This window comes from Crotalus tigris, unplaced genomic scaffold (assembly GCF_016545835.1).
Source record: "Crotalus tigris isolate CLP2741 ecotype Arizona unplaced genomic scaffold, ASM1654583v1 scf7180000018184.2832721, whole genome shotgun sequence".
Taxonomy (NCBI): domain Eukaryota; kingdom Metazoa; phylum Chordata; class Lepidosauria; order Squamata; family Viperidae; genus Crotalus; species Crotalus tigris.
The window spans coordinates 1,862,042-1,880,931 of NW_024096871.1; the positions used below are offsets into that span (position 1 = coordinate 1,862,042).

The window sequence follows — 18,890 nt, forward strand, 5'->3', positions numbered from 1 at the left end:
TTTCTTTTCCTTCTTTTTCTCTCCTCCTTCCTTCTCCTTCGGAACTGGAGGAAAGCAGAAAAAGGCTCGGATTGAGCCGTCTGGGCTCACTGGTTCTCCCCCTTGCGGAGACTTGTCCGCGCTGGTGTAGGAGCAGAGCCGAGACAAGCCGCTGCCACTACCACCGCCGCGGCTGCCAGTCGCTGAGCTAACGCGAAGGAAGAAGCCGCGCGCGGGTTCCAAGGAGCGAAAGGCGAAGGGTTGAAGAAGGCTGGCGGGAGGGTGGCCGGCTCGCTTCTACGGGCCGGTTGTTTTTGTTGTTAATAGAGTAGTAGTCTTTTCTTTCTTCTCTCGTGCCCGCTTGCGCCTCCCATTTCTTCTCCCTTCTCGCCTTTAAGGGCTTTTTTTGGGGGGAGGGGGGGGGAGGCTGCTTTTGGTTGGGAAGAGTGGTATGTGCGCGCCTCTCGCTGCCTCCCTCGCCGCCCCGGGGAAGAAGGAAGTCAGGTGAGACACACAACAGTTCCCTCCCAGTCCCTGTGCGACTGGTAGGAGCTAATCAGTGTTGTTGGCTTGTGTTGTTGTTGTTGTTTTAAATGCTATTATATTCCCACCCCTTTCTCCCCCCCCCCCTTTTCTAATGCTGTTCCCCTTTTTCACTCCCGGATTGCAGCGCCCCACACCGGAGTATCAGACACACTAGGGCCGCTCTGCCCCCCACCCGCTTATCTCCTCCTCCTCCCCCCTCCCCTCCTGTTCCCATGTATTTCCCCTACCCCCTCTTCTCGCCCCCCACTCCACTCCGCTCGTTTATTCCAATATTTATACACCGCATGCTTGGCTGTTCAGCTGCTGCTCACTTCCAACCCCAGGAAAGGCGAGGGAGGGGATGAGAAGAAAGAGCGAACAGGACAGTCTCCGAAAAAACGAATTTAACAAAGGTGATCAATATTTTAAAGCTCAGCTGAAATCGAATAGATATATCAAGCGGCTGTCAAGCTAGCAGCCCTTCCTCAAAGGGACAGAGGAAAGAACCCACCCTTCAATCTCGGAGACCAGGGTTCAGAAGCAAAGGGATAGGCTAAAAAGGGCCAGGGAAGTGAGAAAAGAGGGAGGACCAAAAGCTGTACACCAGAAACAAATTTAGTGGCGTCTCTTTGAAATTTGGATTGACTATGATAGAAGCCAACTCATATTATCCATTAATTAAAATACAGGATAATAAAATAAAAGCTTTTATGCAAGCTTTATGCTGTGCAGTATTACTTTCTAACCTTATTGAGATCATATGCCTCAGCAGTTGGTTGGCTCTTTCTTGGTACTTCTCTTAGCTTTGAAGAGTCACAGTAGATCCCTTCTTGCATTGTATCTTTTCTTATTGTTTGGTGTAATCATAACTCAAAGATAGCATTTAAACACCTTTTTCTTTAGAAAATAGAGCCCTGCTTTAATGGTGTATAAACAGTGTACCTGAAAAGTGAATCTGGAAATGAAATCCCACTCTAAAGATTGCTTTGGGCAAAATGTAGTGTAAATCTAGAGTATTTCTTTTTGCATTTTCCTAATTTCTACATTATGTATTATTCTTAATTACAGATACATCTATAAACATCTTTTAAGGTGAGAATGATGTCTAGGCAATGATTATAAGGCACACCTTTCCTTAATAACTTGGTGTAACTCTTTATCTTTTTAAAAAATGTTAATTATAATAATAATTAATTCACAGAAAGAGACATAAAACTAAAGATTACATAACACAATTTATATGCCTCACCCAAAATATACCATGTGGGCATTAAGAGACTCTACTCACAAACATTAGGTTATATTTTACTTATTCAAGTAGAACATTAAAAATGTCACAATCTTGACTCAGTTGGCTCAGTCCAAATCCAAGATGAATCCTTATCCTTACATTACCTTTATGAGATAGTTAAGTCTGCATACTTCTTATCTATTGTGCCTATATTACTTTCCTGACTTCTTTTATCTATTATATAACCCATTCTCATAGGAGAAGCAGTATTGCACTTGAACCTACTAAGATTTTTGTTTTGTTTTGAGGACAATGATTTATGGTTTCTTAAGTATTTGTTGTTGAAGGCCTACCTTTGATTGCCAATCTGGATGAATAAAAATATTTCATCAGGAGGTGCTTACTGCTCGACAAGCTGCTCTTGAGGGCCATGTATGGTAAAAATATAGATGCAGTCCAGTATATAATCCTACGGTATATAGTTACACCATATCATTAAAAAACAGTTGCCAGTTGTCATTGTTAAACCATGCTGTCCTTTTGATAATTTGATAATATAGACCAGACATGTCAAACTTGCAACGTCATATGACGTCGCGCATCGTATCAGGACAGTTTTGCCATTGCCGGCAATGGGGTGGCGTGTCTTCCGGATTACACATCCGGCCCGCGGGCCAGCAGTTTGACACCCCTGATATAAACCTTTCTTACACTACAGGCCAACTACCAAAACTGTAATATGATCAAATATAGCAATAGAAGCTAAATTTTGTACATACAAATTTTACATGAACATTGAAATATGCTTGCTAGAGATGAGTCAGATCTGAATTAATCCAAAATGGAATTAATTGAAACCAGTTTAGATAGATTTTTTTGGGTTTTACTTAATAATAGGATACCCCCAAAGCAGAACTATTTTTAAGTTTCATGTGCTTCTTGTATTTTAGAGCACTAAAAAAAATCAAATATAATATGTCTCGCTCCCACACTACTTTTGTTTCTCTGTAAAATCCTAGAAAAGAGAGAGTAGGGAAAAAAAGAATAAAGGCTGAGTGATTGACCAAGCCATCTTCTAATAACAGAAAATAATGCATTCTAATCACAAGGATGAATAGGAATAATAGGAATGTTGGAAGGGTATAATCTTGCATTACTACAAAGATGCTCTGTTTTTGTGAATTATATTCTCTTCAACAAGTGAGTTTAAAAGAATCAGGTTCCTAATATCATCACTTATTTTTTTAAAAGAAGAAGGGTTTATTAATCCAGTTTGGAGATTCTTCAAAAGCAAGTTTCCCAAATTTCCCAAATTTTCAGTCAACCTGGCATTGCTGAGAATTCTGGAAGCTGAAATCCATACTATTTAAGAAAGGAGGTATATAGATCAGGGAAGTCTGTAATAAGACTATAGCTATTGGTGGGTTTTTCAAATTGGTCAATGGCAGATAGGAAGTTTCCTTTTTTCAAATGTCATCTTGAGTTGATTTGAACCAGATAGTTTTCTGAACAGCCACACTGGGCAGTCCAATTCCAGATTTTCTCTCTCTGCCTTTTAAAAGTTTTGTGTTAGTGTATTATTCATCTATTGCATTTCTAGTATGAATGAATAAAGGAGCATATCAACTATTTCTCAAGAGTAATTCATAAGGCATGATAGATTATGGAGGCCTCTATATTAATCTTGACTACTCTGGACAAACTAAATCACACTGTAAGAAATAAACAAGCTTTATCCTCTACTCTTCGCTAATCATTAATAAAAGTTTAAATTTCCCAGAAGGAATTTATGTTTAATATTGCTTAATACCATTATTCATATAACAGGAATAATTATTTTGAATTTTAATTGTCTACAGCAGAAGAACATGACGAACCGTATTCCTTAAAATCTGTGTTATAATTACAAAATCCATAACTACATGGAGAAAATGTTTGGAGAATTATAACCTTGGGTATTGTAATATATGGAGCCATCCTTATTTTTTGCAAAAAATAAACTGAATGAATTTTATTAGGCATGTTTTATTTTCTTCCATAAACAACGGTCTTAAAGCTAATCTAAAACAAGAGGCAGACTTAACCTCGAACTCCTATTGTACAGTTTTTCTCTACATAAAGTATCAAAGAAGGTATTTCCTGTTCTTTTAGAAGATGGGATTTCAAATGTAAATTTAATTACTGCTAATAACTTGATAGAAAAACAGTTTATTGTTTATACATAACGGATCAGTGATTTTTCATCACTCTTGTGTACATCAATCCACACCCTATGTATAAATAATTATTTTATTGGCTTGCAGAATATTCGGAATGAAGGCCTCTTCATTGAAGTTTATATGTTCTACTCTATCGCCTGATCTAGTTCATGCTAGTACACTCAGTCAAAATCACCCAGCTGGCTTCCATGTATAAGCCAAGCTAAAATTGGGTTTTCTTGTATCTGGTCCAGCATCTTAAACACTACATCATGTTGCCATATTTTTCCCCTTCATTCCTCTCATTATCAAAATATATAGCATTCAGTGAATATCATTTTTGTTAATAAATGCTTTCCTTTGTAAACTCTTTTACATCTCGAGACAGATTGACCATTAAATGCAATCGTATCACTGAGTTAACTTTTCCATTTGAAAAGTGAACTCAAATAATTTCTTGGCTGAATATATTTATTAGAATTTTAGAAGTGATGGTTTTATTAATGCAGTATTTAGACTGTTGATTTAATCCTAAACAATGTAGCAATCAAATAGTCTCACTAATTTCAGTAGGAAAGATTGTATTAAACAGTTTAGTATATATAAATAGTTCTATCTGAGTTAAATAAAATTTGCTCATTTTTCTCTTTCTGAACAAGGCAATACAAATTTAATACCAAACGTTTTGATATATACTGTTTTGAATTTTGAGACTGTTGATTTAAGAGTGATTAGTGCTGTGCAACATAGAAATTATTGAAAAATGATAATTATATATGAATCACACTAGTTAATTAATTTGTGATCCAGAAACCTCATATACCTATAGATTGTATACTTTCTTGCTGACAAGCTTTCTGATGAGGATATGCATTTTCAAATGAAATAATTCTAATTCAGATCATTATTCTAAGATAAATACTGTATATAATATTGTTTTTATGTACTTTGAGACTTTTGGTAACTTTGTCCATGTTATAACCAGATTCTCCCTTAGGTAGTATTTTAACACAATGGAAAGTATTTATTTATTTATTTATTTATTTATTTATTTATTTATTTATTTATGAGACTTATATACCGCTTTAAGTGCAAGCACTCTCTAAGCGGTGTACACCAGTAAGCAATATATATATCTACATTGCCCCCAACAATCTGGGTCCTCATTTTATCTACCCCGGAAGGATGGAAGGCTGAGTCAACCTTGAGTCGGTGAGATTTGAACCGCTGACCTGCTGAACACAGTCAGCTAAAGTGGCCTGCAGTACTGCACCCTAACTGCTGTGCTACCTCGGCTCATACAAAGATGTTTCCCCCCATTACTGAAATCCTCTAAAAACATTTGAGATTTTTTGTGCATAATTAAATACATGCAATTTTTTATTTACTGCCCCAAAGGAAAATAACAGTAGTATAAAAAGAAAAATACAGGTACTGAGTAAGATATTATAGAGATATTAATTGCCCATCTCATAAAATTAAAAACAAGCAAAATACATATAAATAAATAACAAAAAAACCAGTAACAAAAACAAGTTGAAACAAAGTAAAGCAATTTAAAATAAATAATACTATCATGGGATTTGCACATCTGATAAAAAAACCATGTTGTTGGGGTCCTCCTGAAGGCCAATATTGTTGGGACCATTCTAACCTCAGGGAAGATGATGTTCTAGAGGGAAGGTTCCACAGCAGAAAAGGCTTTCCTCTTTGATCCATCAGACAAAACTCCTTACTAGACAGGACTTTTAGCATACACTTTCTGCCAGAGCTGATGGATGTAATACAAGGGAGAGGCCTTCAAATAACTCAGCCCCAAGCCATGTAGGCTTTTAAGGTCATAACTAGCATTTTGAATTGAACCTAGAAGCAAAACCATAACTAATGCAGCACACGGTGCAGAGGTGTAATATGCTATTCTTGGAGTGCATATAACTGCTTCCATTGCCACATTTTGTACCAGTTGCAGTTTCTGGATATTCTTCAACAACAGCCCTAATAATAAATGTATTTATTATTTCCTTTAGAAAACAATTCAAGAAAATCTGACCAGATTGCCGAAAACTCCTTTTCCTTGACTTATGATTGAATGATTAGAATTGAATTAATGGATCCTTCATACTCATCTATTTTTACCCCCAGCAGATTTCAATAATCTACTACATAAATTCAAATTTAGCTTTCAAAAGAAGCTAGTTTGGCACTAATAAATGTATACTGTTCAAATCTTGTCTAGAGATTTGGGTTCTCTTTCTGATAGGGTTCTCTTTCTGATAGGAATGATACTCATTTTCACTAGTGGGTAAAAAATACTTATTACTAATATTTCCTTGAACAAGAAACTTAATTACAATGAAAGAAAATAATTGCATTTAACTGGAGTTCTCCATTAGTTTCAGGACTTGGTTTCAGAATACTGGTTAAGTGTATGTTGGTAACCCTGATGCTTCTTGTTGTTAGGGCATATCTCTTAACCAGGCTTAAAGCAATTACTTAAAAGTCATCCATTTTTATGAATAACTAAGGAGAGAAATTTTGTAATCCATGAAAAATAGTTAAAGTATCTGGAGCATTACAGTTGCGCCACATCTTAAGCCTTGTTTGAACATAATGTTACCTAAGACATGGCATACTTAATTATTATAGGCATGCTTGGGCATGTTTACTCTGATTACAGATGAATGCTAGAGGAAAAGGAGATCTATTTATGCTTCCCATCCATCTCCTACCAACAATACCAGTATAAAGAACAAATAATTCAGTGCCCTGTCTGAATACATTTTGAAAGAGAATGTTTGTGCTTAGACTAATGTTATTTTAAAATGTTTTCTTTAATATATTTATTACATGTGATTCCTTGACAAAGTAGTAAAATATAAACTCAAGGTTAAAGAGCTGAAACATTTATATCTTATACACAATTATAAATCTGTAGCACTTCTATGCAGATGCTAGAAAACTATAGAAGGCACAGAATTAAAATATCAAAACCCTGAAAATCTTTCCTCTTATTTTTACTCTAACAAATTGCCTATCCTCATTGTGAAGACCATAAATTTATAAGTTATACTTTGTAGCCAGTGTTTGAAACATCCTTTTTATTCCCATGTTAGTCAAAACTTTCCAAGAGTGGAAAGGACATTCTTACATATGATGGAAGATATATTCTTCTAAATGATTAATATCTGTGTATTTATAAAGAATTGCATTTTTTTCTATCTGTTGTGAATACTATCCTGATCAAAATAGTAAGGAAAATAGCTCAGTGATTAAAATTAAAATTATATTTCTGTGATAAATCCATTGCATTAAGAACATAATATTAAATACTCTATATGCAAAAAAGGAATAAACTTTATCTAATGTGTTTGAATGCTTTATGCTGAGACACCATATAGTAGTGTCTGTATGAATATATAACTAGAAAGTACAAGGTGTGTCATTATAATTTTATAATAAGGTTAGAGAATGGAACGGAAGGATATTCTGGAAAATCAACTTCTCTTTTGCTTATCTGCCAGATGCTGAGTTCATGAATCTATGCTTTCTGTGCTGTGGCTGATGATACCATAAATGCTCAGAGCTCTGCTGGGAGCAATATTGTGAAACCAGTTCACCTTCATTAGCCCACCAGGAATCCAGGAAGCAGAGGGGATAGGGTAAAATTTACCCATTCAGAAATGATCATTTAGGCTCCAGAAAGTCCTCTGGCTCAGAAAAGTGCTTCTGTTTAAGCAATTAAGGTGTATTCTTGGGCTCACTTTGGAGGAATCATGCCTTCTGTTAAATTATTATAATTATGAGGTGCTAAAAGAAAAGGTTTGTAAACGGTCCCCACGTTCAATAACTGTTTCTGTAACTTTGTTCAAATCCTGTACAGTATGTGAGCTCTGGAATTTTCCTTTTGGAGGGTCACTGGAAGTTCACTCAAACAATATTATTAGATATTAACATTTGAATTCAGTGCAGTTTAAATTGAGAAAGCAGGAGCCCGTTTGACTGGTTTTGCATGTGGTAGGTTATAGCTCAAAATTCTTTTATGGAACAGTAGTTGAAAATTGAATGGATTTTAAAGGTTTTTTTTTTTTGTAATTCTTGTTTCAGTATTCATGTTCTTGTCTTTATAATGTAACTTGTGCTGTGATTGGCAGTGAAATAAATAGATGGAAATGTCTGTGGGGGGTCAGGTTAAAACAGTTTCATTTGTTAACTTCCCTTGGAAAAACTAATGGTATTAATTTACTGATAATTATAAAAAGTTATGAACCATCTCACTGAAATATGCAGTACAGTAATTTAAATTAAAAGTCTAGCCATGAGTCATCTACACTACTAACTTCTGGCATTGTTTCTCATAAGGAACCTGGAAAACAGGAATTGTATTGGGTTTCTGCTAGATATCTTTTGGTCTCTCATTAATTACAATTCTTTTTACAATTGCAATGTGAAGAATGAACAGAAGGGAAAATATTACTGTTAATTCATTTATAGTTTAGATATGGCCCTCAATAGTTTAAAATAAGCTGAAAGTACTTCAGTAGTAATGAAACTTATTTCAGTATTTACTGAACTGAAAACAGCTAACTTTTCACATTCATTAAGAAGCAATAACAGCTAGTTATTCCTGATGGGTTCTTTTATTTGATCTAGTAGAAACTGAAATGAAAAAGAGCCTTTGCACACGTATTAATCTTCAGAGCCATTCAGTTGCAAAACAGACCCTGTATTACAAATATAGGTTTAAAAAGCCAATGACATTTTAGAATTCATTCTTGTGTTTTACTAGGCCTAGACTGCATTATATCTATAGATGTTGATCAAAAGAAGTTGTGCAGCTATTGAGTAGGCTTACCAGCTGCTATCACAAATAAGTATTAAGTGGCAAGAATGAAGAGAACTTTGAAATAAAAGGCAACAGTAAAGCGTTGGTTTCATGCATCTTTAGTGTTTATTTTGGAAAAGCATAATTAGCTGACTTTAATAATGTGTTTACGTAGTTTGAAGAGAGCTTTGCTTTTTCAGGTGAGGGCTGGGTGAAGTGCTCTCAAGGAAAAATGACTTTTAAATCTAAAAAGATAATATTTATTTATTGTGACTAAATTTAAATATATTTACAGAATTAAAAATTTGGTCTTACCTAACAATTTGAGACATTATAACTATTCTGGTTATGAGAAATTTAAACTAATTAACTGATATCTGCAAATATCCTGGTCTGATCCTTAACCTTTATTTATCTATAGTAAGCCTGCTTGCTAATTTTTTAATTTATGAATGGGTCATAGAATGTAAACATTTTGTTCTGTTTTAAACTTCCTTTTTATAAGAAGGTTACTTTTATGATCTGGGCTTAGAGTATAATAAAATATTCATTATGACAAGATTTTTATGTTTGTGGATTTTTAATATTGTAAACCGCCCATAGTAATCTGTGTGTGAACTGTTCTGCCATATGAATTTGTTTAATAAATATAATTAATAAGCTCACCTTGTTCTTCATGAAGCTAATCAATTGATGATGTAATAAGGCAACCAGCTCTGATACTGATTAGGACTGACTGGCCCAAAGTCATCTGATTAGCTTCCATGCCAAACTAGTTTCCTTGTTTCTAATTCAGCATCTTAACCTCTGTACCATGATGGTTTTCAAAAAGTTTCTAATAAACTTTTAAGAAATGTTTTGACCATAAACAGAATTTAGCCCTTTCGTTCACATTCTCAGAATGGACATATTGAATTTTTAAGTTATGTCAGAATATTGGAATATTGCAATTTTTTTAGAAGATTCCCAGTAAGGAACTTTATTTTTATGTTAGTATCTTCAAGGTGGAGACGCTTTTTCTCCAATACACGAGATGAAGAATCCACCAATGGGTTAGCTCTGTCTTCCTGACCATTAGACCAAGTCAGCCAAACTTGCCACACCCCTCCTGGGCTAGAACACACCCAGTCTTGACTTGGTCTCAGCCCAAACGGACGTGACAGGTTTGGCTCCCAATTTAGCTGCAGGTAATAGAGTTTAGTTCCATTGGTGGATTCTACCTTTCTCTTGGCATCCACAGTCATCTCAACAGCGCTGGGATCAGCGCTGTTTGAGATTGTCTGATAGAGGCTTAGGGGGTGGTTTTCCCCAGGGCCCTGGGGCTAGTTGCTGAGGCTTCAGCTTCAACCCTGAGTGATTCTTTCCCTTTCAGATGCTCAGCGCTGGGTTCAGTGCTGCAGCCCCAATCTCTCCCCAACTCCCCAGGGACGCTGCAAGAGGTTCTCCATCTTGCTTCATGTCAGATCATTCCGGCTGCCAATTTGACCGTCGTGGGTGAGCCACGGCTGCCGATCGGACACCCAGGGGGGGTTTCGAGGCTGCACCCTCGCTACCTCCCTGAGTTCCCCTCCGAGGGAAGGAAAGGCTCACGTGATTGCCGCAAAACCATTGTCAGCAGTTTTTCGCGCCTCTCCTCTCCGAAAGCAGCAAAGACTCATGTGATTGCCGTGGAGCCATTGTCAGCCATTTTTTCATGCCTCCTGTGAACTGATCGGTGCGGCCGCCATTTTGGCACGCCTCGTTTGGTGGCTGGGAATGTCAGGCCTGCTAGTCTTTCTCCCTCATCATTGTGAAGGCTCTTATCATTGGCGCAGCCGCAATTTTGGCCGCCGCTTGCCTGGCCTGGCCTGTATTCCTCCCTTGTTGTCGCATAGGCCTCAATAACATTAGCTCAGCCACCAGTTTGGCCGCTGCCAGCCAGGCCGGGCCTGTAATCTTCCATCCCGCGTAGCCGCCATTTTGAATATGTAGCAGGGACATACTTTAGGGACTAAAGTAGCTCCATATTCTGAAATATCAAACAATGTAAGTTCGGATAATACAACATTTTGTTCTGAAGCGTAGCTAAATCATTATTAAATGTTATTTGATTTTGTTGAATTTAAATTTCTGTTTACAAAGTGTGCAAATCTCTTTATGAAATGAGTTTATTGTACATTTATTGACATGGCTGGACTGATCATGTCTTAATTATTGGGTTTTAGGGAAGTTGAACTTCACCTGAACAAAATACTCTTCTTTCTTCTTAACCCAAAGTTGCAAGGATGTTCAATGCATTTCTCACTGTATAGGATGAAACACTTATTTGGATAGAACTCTCTTATTAATTTGTGTATTAAAATGTGTTTTAAAAAATGATAGGTATTGACTGTGAGGGAAAAAAGCACTGTATATGGATGTATTTCTGATTATCCTTAGCTTCCCATCTTAGTCTCCCATTTCATAATCTAGTCAAGTTTTCCCTATCCTAAGTTTTTTTCTAATTGCAGCCAAATTACGTTGCTGTATATAATTCATTATAAGTACTAATTTGCAAAGATATGTATATGCATTGTGCTTATGTTCATCTGAAGACATAGTTGAGATGCTGGCAACAGTGATTTCAGTATCATAAATCACTACTCAAATATTATATTTTGAGAGGAGAACGTAATAATTTTACTATGAAATGAAATATGTTCTGTTTACTTCCATGAAATTACATAGAGAAATGTAGTCTATTCATAATGTTTGAAGAAGTGATAGGGATGATATGCTCATTATATGTTCATTATTATCTTATTTTTAATAGCAGCTTACTCACAAGGTTACTAACTCATTGTTTTGTGTTAGACAAGATTTTCACTAACTGGAACCCAACTATACTAAATATTTCAAAATTATGATTCTGGATCTGGGGCCAGTCAGGAAAACTGTTTACTATCTGAAACAATATGGCACCCTCCCATTTTACATGTAGAAAATTAATTGGAATGGCAGCAGAATTGGTGAGGAAGTGTATATTTCATTTCATTAAAAAGGAATGACCTCTTTCCACTGTTTCACACATATAAGCCTTATTCTATCCAATAATAAAGCAACGCCTAGTTGGATTTAACTCTGTCTGATATTGTGGCAGAAGAAATGCCTATTACTTCTCATAGAAAATCTTAACAGATCTTCTAAGGAGGCATGTACCAAAGCATCACATAACAAATATGTAATGTAAAATCCTAAGCTAATAGAAATACATGTAGCAATAAAAAAATAAAAGTAATAAAATGCATTTTCAAAAGGCATTTTTTTTCTTCAAAAAGCACAACCATGACCTGGTTGACTGAGAATTTACATAGACATTTAATAATAGAATACGCTTTCTAGAGAAAGTTATGGGAATCTAATGTTTGTCATATTCACCATGTTAAATTCAGGTAATAGAAAGGGATTATTTTATTTTATTTTATTTATTATTTTCTGTCCAGTTCATTTTGAAGTGACTCTGGATGGCTAACAGTATTAAAAGCATTAAAATAATGAAACATAATACAAATATTTCTAAAACAATACAAATGGAAATTACAATGAAAAATAGAATTATAATTTAAAGATGGGGAGCGAGCAAGATATGTGGAAGGGGGGAGGTGATATTGCCTTTTATTTCATTAACCATCTCCAGTGTGATGCCTCCCCCATTGTGGCCTCAAGCCATCTGGCAAAGCCAGGTCTTCAGGCTCTTGCAGAAGGTTAATCATCAATCTCATGTCAGTGCATAAGATTCCAAAAGGCAGACACCATGGCAGAGAAGGCTCTTCTGGATCCCACCAGTGGAAATTCGTTGGCTGATGGAACCCACAATATTTCTTTTATGGGGTGGGGCAGGCCAGTCCCAGTGGGTAAGACAGTTCTTCAAGTAACATGGACCCAACCTGAATATGGACATTAATCTCAGAGACTGTACTTAGATAAATATATGAAATAGCAGGCTTTTTTAGAATAGGTATTACTTCTGGACTACCTTGTACAAAAATTATTCCATCACAAAAGTATTCAAGTAATTAAATATAAAGACAGATTTCCTTAGCAGGAGTTTTATATCCTATGTCTTATAGCAGTGGTTCTCAACCTGTGGGTCGGGACCCCATTTGGGGTCAAATGACCATTTCACGGGGGTCGCCAAACCACGCTGTCTGCCATTTTTTCCCTTTTCCCTAGCTGTCCTACTGCCTCTTATTGGTGGCCACACCCACTTGGGGGTCACCACAACATGGGGAACTGTATTATGGGGTCACGGCATTAGAAAGGTTGAGAACCACTGTCTTATAGGATAAGATATAACAGTATGTATGGGGCCTATATGATTTCTCCAGGTACTGAATGTTCAAGGTAACTCAGTAATATTTGGTGTCGCAGTTACACTATATGGTATTTTCCTATATTATTATTGTTGTTATTGTTATTCTGTGGGGAAAATGTCATATAGTGTAACTGCCAAATAGTGTAATACTAAATATTATGTATTCTCCATTACATAGTTGAAAAGTTGCAGCTTTGAAATTCTTACATAACCTTCTATTCATGAAATGTAATTACTACTTGGCTCTGTTCAAGAAAGCAATATCTTTGGACAATATCTTCTATTATATATCTTCTCAGATAAACTATTGTTGTCCAGATGTTTAATACTTCATTTCCCATCATCCATGTCCACAATAACATAGAATTTGGGAGCTGTAGTTTAAAAAGTCTAAATACCTCTTAAATACTTGTCATTCATGGTTTTACTTTTTCTCAACTGATTGTTGTGAATATATCAGAAATAAAATTTAAAACAGCTAAAGATGTCTTACCCATTTGACTAATAAAATTGTTTCTCCAAATTTCTTTTTCAGAAACAAGAAGCAATGAATATAATGGGACTCCTAAATAAAAGACTTGCTGCGTCAGAACTAAAATGTCAATAGGATGTTCTCTCTCTTTTTGTTTCTCCTTTCATTGCTGCTCTCACTGCTCATAACATCATTTTATTATCAAAGAATGGTAGAGAAAAGTGGAGCAAAGCTAATAGTCTTTCTCTTGTAGTCTCTCTGGATGTAGTCTTTTCATAAGTGTCTTGAACTTGACCTCTTTTGAACGACACAGAGGTCCAACACACATTTTAAAAAGTTATATTTAAATTTTAATGTTTTTTTTTAATTCTGCAAAGCTATTTAATAACACACTCTCAAAACACAGAGCGTAAATCTTTCAGGATGGTCATAGAACAGAAACTGGTGGACAAAGCAAAGAAGCTCAGCAAATGCCCTGAAGCAGCTTTCTTTCTTTTACATAGATACCTATCACAGATGAATGTTCACGTGGTTTTTAAAAAGCTTTATTATGATTTAATCACCATGGTGCTGATACTAAAAATATAATTTAGTAAAGAATGAAGTTTGCTTTTTTAATACCCCACCCCTCATTATAAAAATGTTCTTTGTAGTGAGGCAATGGGGGCATTAGAAAGATTTACAGTAACAATATAAGTGACTATAATGAACTAGGGAACAAGGGAGTATTGTTATGATAGAGATCCTCTAGCATTTCTATCAGCACAAATATTGAGGGACACAGTCTCCTTTCTGTGTATCTGTATATTAATATTAACATGAGCAGTAATTACAGGTACTTGGGATAAAGTTTATTTATGAGAACAGAATACTTAAAGGTAAGCTGTAAAAATTAAAGTCATCTACCTGTAACAAAACCATTATCACCCATGGCTGTTCTGCAGTATGTCAATTATGTTTATTCAGAATATCTAAGCATCTTTACATTCTACTAATATTATTAATATTAATTTGCCATACTTTATTTCAACTTCTAATACAGCTGAGCTTGGGGACCTGTCCTTATTTATTGAAGGACAGAACTGGCCACATCATCATTTGTGTAACTAAAACCCACTCAAATCATGCTGGTACAGCATTGATCCTTTGCAAGCCTTATTAGAATGAAAAGTTCTTAACCTACATTGAAGGTTTTACCTTCTAAGTTTTACCTTGTCCTTAAAATTTTTATATCTTGCTGTTTATCTGTTTAAGTAGAAGAGCCTGTTCCTACATGTCAGTGATTCAGCGCAACCATTATCAAAATTATCAAGCTTTGATCAAAGAAAAGATAAGCAAGGATAATATCCAGATAGCATTTTTACAACACTACCTCAGAATTTTCCAGTTAATTCTCCAAGTTCAGATAACCTCAGAAAATACCAATAAGATAAAATGGGTTTTGCTCTGATTGTCTATAGACTGTCCTATTCTCACCTGTTAATTGTTTTAAACAAGCAAATGATGGAAGCAATTATGATAGAATTTGACCAGTTTTTAACAGTTGCCATAGCACATTTGACCAGCAGTTGTGGAAAATTTTTAAAGGATGAATTCACCATGAAGGTACTGCAATCAGTAAGTATTCCCATTACTATGAAGATTACTTTATTTATGCAATTATTTTGGCTTACATGTAACTCCATTTATGAAGGCTTCAAATAGCTTTCAATTAACATAAATTTAAAAACTAGAATATTAATAGTATAATCAATACAGCAAGAACATTTTGATGTATCGCTCATTTGAGCAGCAGATCTTTAGTCATCCCCATATGCTGTCTGGCAGAGCCATGATTCCATAATTCTTTGAAAATGGGGGATTCTGGAGCTGAAATCCACAGATCTTAAAGTTATTAAGGTTGAGAAACACTGGTCTAAGGTTAGGCTGTTTCAGAAATGGGGGGGGGCATTGCTGAGTACAATATGTGTTTTCTGTTGGTGACCTTCCTGTAGGCTTGGAATTCTCAACAAGTTGTTCTTAATAGATATCATTGGGCAGACAGATTCAACTTGGATGAACTATTCAGTTATTTTAACTTTTAAAAATGCAAACAGGATATCATGAGAGAGAGAAAAATGTTTTCATGTTGGATTTTTCTAAATATTAAAAAGAACCAGGGAATCATTTGTATATGAAAATATTTATCAGGAAGAGACAAGTTATTGCTACAAGAGCAATGAGTTTATGAGAATTTCTTTGCCATAATACATTGTTCAGAGAAAATATTCTATCATTTATGGGATATTGTTCTCCTGGATTTAAAGATTTATTGATAGCCTGGCTGGTAAATCTTGGCTTCTATGAGAATGGCCTAGTGGCCTAGTGGTAAAGTCACTTTTCTCCTGCTTAGAAGGTTGAGCGTTAAATCCTGGGTAGTGGCAGATGTTTCTTTCCTAGGGTGGAAAGAAAAAATATCTGCTGCAAACCCCGCATAGGTTTCTATAAGATTGTGATAAATCTCCAGACTCTTCTAAATGTGTCTTACTATGTAAGAGATTTGAAAGTTTCTTTTCACATTTTGGTTGTAAAAGCGTGTTTATTTTTAACCTAAAACATACTAGTGAAAGCTTTTTATGTATGTGCAATTATTTTGGCAATAGATTATCACATTGTATGTATGTATGTATGTATGTATGTATGTATGTATCAGCAAAATTCTTATCTTAGTATCAGAACAATGTATTTTTAATTTTATAAAGTCTAAGGGGAAAAATGCATTATTTCGACATTGGGCTTAAAAAACCAGTCTAATGATACATGCTGATCTGTCAGTTTTATCTTTGTTTAATTCCCAGTTTGCTAATATAGAACATCCAAATGTTGTTTAACATGCAAAGTTTGTACACATAGAGCAGGTGTGAGGGGGGTACATAGGAAATTGCAACGAGTAAAGGGTGTAGCCTTTTTCTTCTACTAATGGAAATAATTGGAGTGGAAAAAATGCATCATTTTTTTATTCAAAAAGTCAAAATAATCTAGTTCAGCTACAGTTTTTTTAACAGAATTAATTTTATTTAAATTTGAATACACTGAATTAATTTTACTGTTCATTCCTCAGGCTGTAAAGTTATTCATAATATTTATCTTGACTCAATCTTCTTGGTGGTTTCTTTACATCAATGGACATTGTACAATGTGTAATATAGTCTTGCTAATGGGCTCACTTTAAAGTATTTCTCCTCAAGGTTACTACTATTGTAGCATTATTTGCAGTGATAACTCAAATTTAGAAAGGTGTGAAAAGAGGGTGTGGTTCTCTACAATTACCCTAAAGTTATTTTCAAGGGTAATTTTCTGCACTTTCTAATTTGCTTCAAAAGATTAAGTCTGGAATGAAAAAGTCATTTTTTAATCTCTTAAATGTTGGGATAACTGATCACAATATCCAGTCCCTTGGACTTTGCTGAATCATTACCTAAAAGAGAATATTGTGCAATTGTGAGCACTTGAAAAAAGTTCTAAAAAAATATAAAATGACTATTATAATTTAACTTCTGTTCTTGATGCTGAACAATGACATACAATGGAAATTTAATTTTTGGCCATTTTGTAAATCTTCCCTAGAAACCATTTAATCCAATGAATGCTAAATTTATGTCTTAGTATTTTACAATAATGAAAACTGCACATTAGTTGTATCCCAGACTGTATAAAGATACATTTCAGGCAAAAAGTCTGTATTGGCTCTAACCAGGTTAATGTTTCTCTCCTATTTACAGTGCTGGAAGTATAGCAATCTGGTCTCTGTTGAGAGTAAAGGGAAATGGGAAAAAAGGAGTATCAGATCTGCTAACCAGGCCACATATGTAGAAAGCAACTAACAGCTACCTATGGCTCCTGGGCTATGAATTGGTCATATGTCTTTCAAAGATAAGCAAAATTTGGAAGATGAAATAGAAAATAAATGTCCAAAGAAACATGTAAAAACATTTCTTACTACATGATCAATCTTTGCTACTGATAAGAATATTATTACTTTAAATAAACTATCCTCTCATATAGTTTGCATAGCAATTTATAATTGTCAGTTCAGCTACTAGGTATTTTTAAAATAAGGTTTCATGCTGGAAACAAAAATAAGAACTTCCATAAGTTTTCATATTTTCATATGGGTCAGATCAGCTTTTGTAAATCTCTGGCATCAGAGGAATGCCAAGATCTTTTCAAAATTATAGTCAACATTATACAGTATTTAAAGGTATTATCAACATGTATTTGCAAATCTGGGTTTACCAACATTTTTTCCCAAAAAAATTTTCCACTCATATGACATATGACACATTCATCTAAAGTTTTTCTGTTAAAATTATTTTAATTTTATGAAAGTAATGGTTCTTTCAAATTGCTATTAGCCACCTTTTATTATATGGATGGTGTCAGCTAAGAAGGAATGCATTTCCAAACTCTACTTGTTCATTTATGTAACAGAACTAGTTGAGGTTTTGGACTGGAACTGGGTAAATCAAAGATTAGGTCTTCGTTTGAACTCTGAATTCTGAACAACTTTATGAAATAGACTAAGATACAGTAATTAACCCACCATCAAAAAATGATGTAAAATTGATAATCAATAAAATAAATATTTAGACATTCAAAAGATTCTTGTCTTTTATTGATGTTTATTTTAGGTACTTTTATGTTACCTCTCAAAATGGTAGGGATAAATAAAAATATACAATAATATTAAACAAATGAAAACAAGCTATGAATCAGTTCTACTCTATAATATCAAACCTATGGTATTCATTTTTCTTCTCTTAAAAATTCCTGTTTAATCACTGGATAAGCCATATAGCTTACTTTAAATCTCTTCTCTTATTCCACTCTGGTTTTAAAGTACACAACATGCCCATAGTTCTTTTGCTAGTGTAACCTGTCTGCAGTACAGTAACAAGGTTACTCACCAAGAGTTGTTTTACATGCCATTAAGGCACTAAGAACTTAAAAAGTATGAGAAACAGCACAAATGTTTCCAGATGTTGACATTTTTTATTAGAAAATTTAACTAACACGACATATTACTATCTTATTCAATTCTTGCTTCATGTAATAAACACTAACACATTTCCATCTCCCCCCCCCCCAAGACCTTTGTAAGAAATAAGTATCTCTACTGTAATTATGGGACTCACTAGGGATGTCATAATTCTTGCTTGGAATTTTCTGAATAACTTACTAGCGGCCACAGTTTATTGAGAATGACTAATTAGTTTCATAAATGAAAATAGAAAGTTGTGATACTGAATAGTAGTATTAATCTAAGCAATAATGAATCTTCAGATGGTTTT

At 34.8% G+C, this 18,890-nt stretch overlaps 1 long non-coding RNA gene across 1 annotated transcript; it reads left to right on the top strand.

The window, feature by feature from the left end:
- Positions 1 to 409: 409 nt before the first annotated feature.
- Positions 410 to 18,199, top strand: LOC120310452. Its single transcript, XR_005557363.1, has 3 exons — positions 410 to 483; positions 1,573 to 1,596; positions 13,624 to 18,199. It is a non-coding gene; the product is annotated as an uncharacterized LOC120310452 (long non-coding RNA).
- The last annotated feature ends 691 nt before the right edge of the window (positions 18,200 to 18,890 follow it).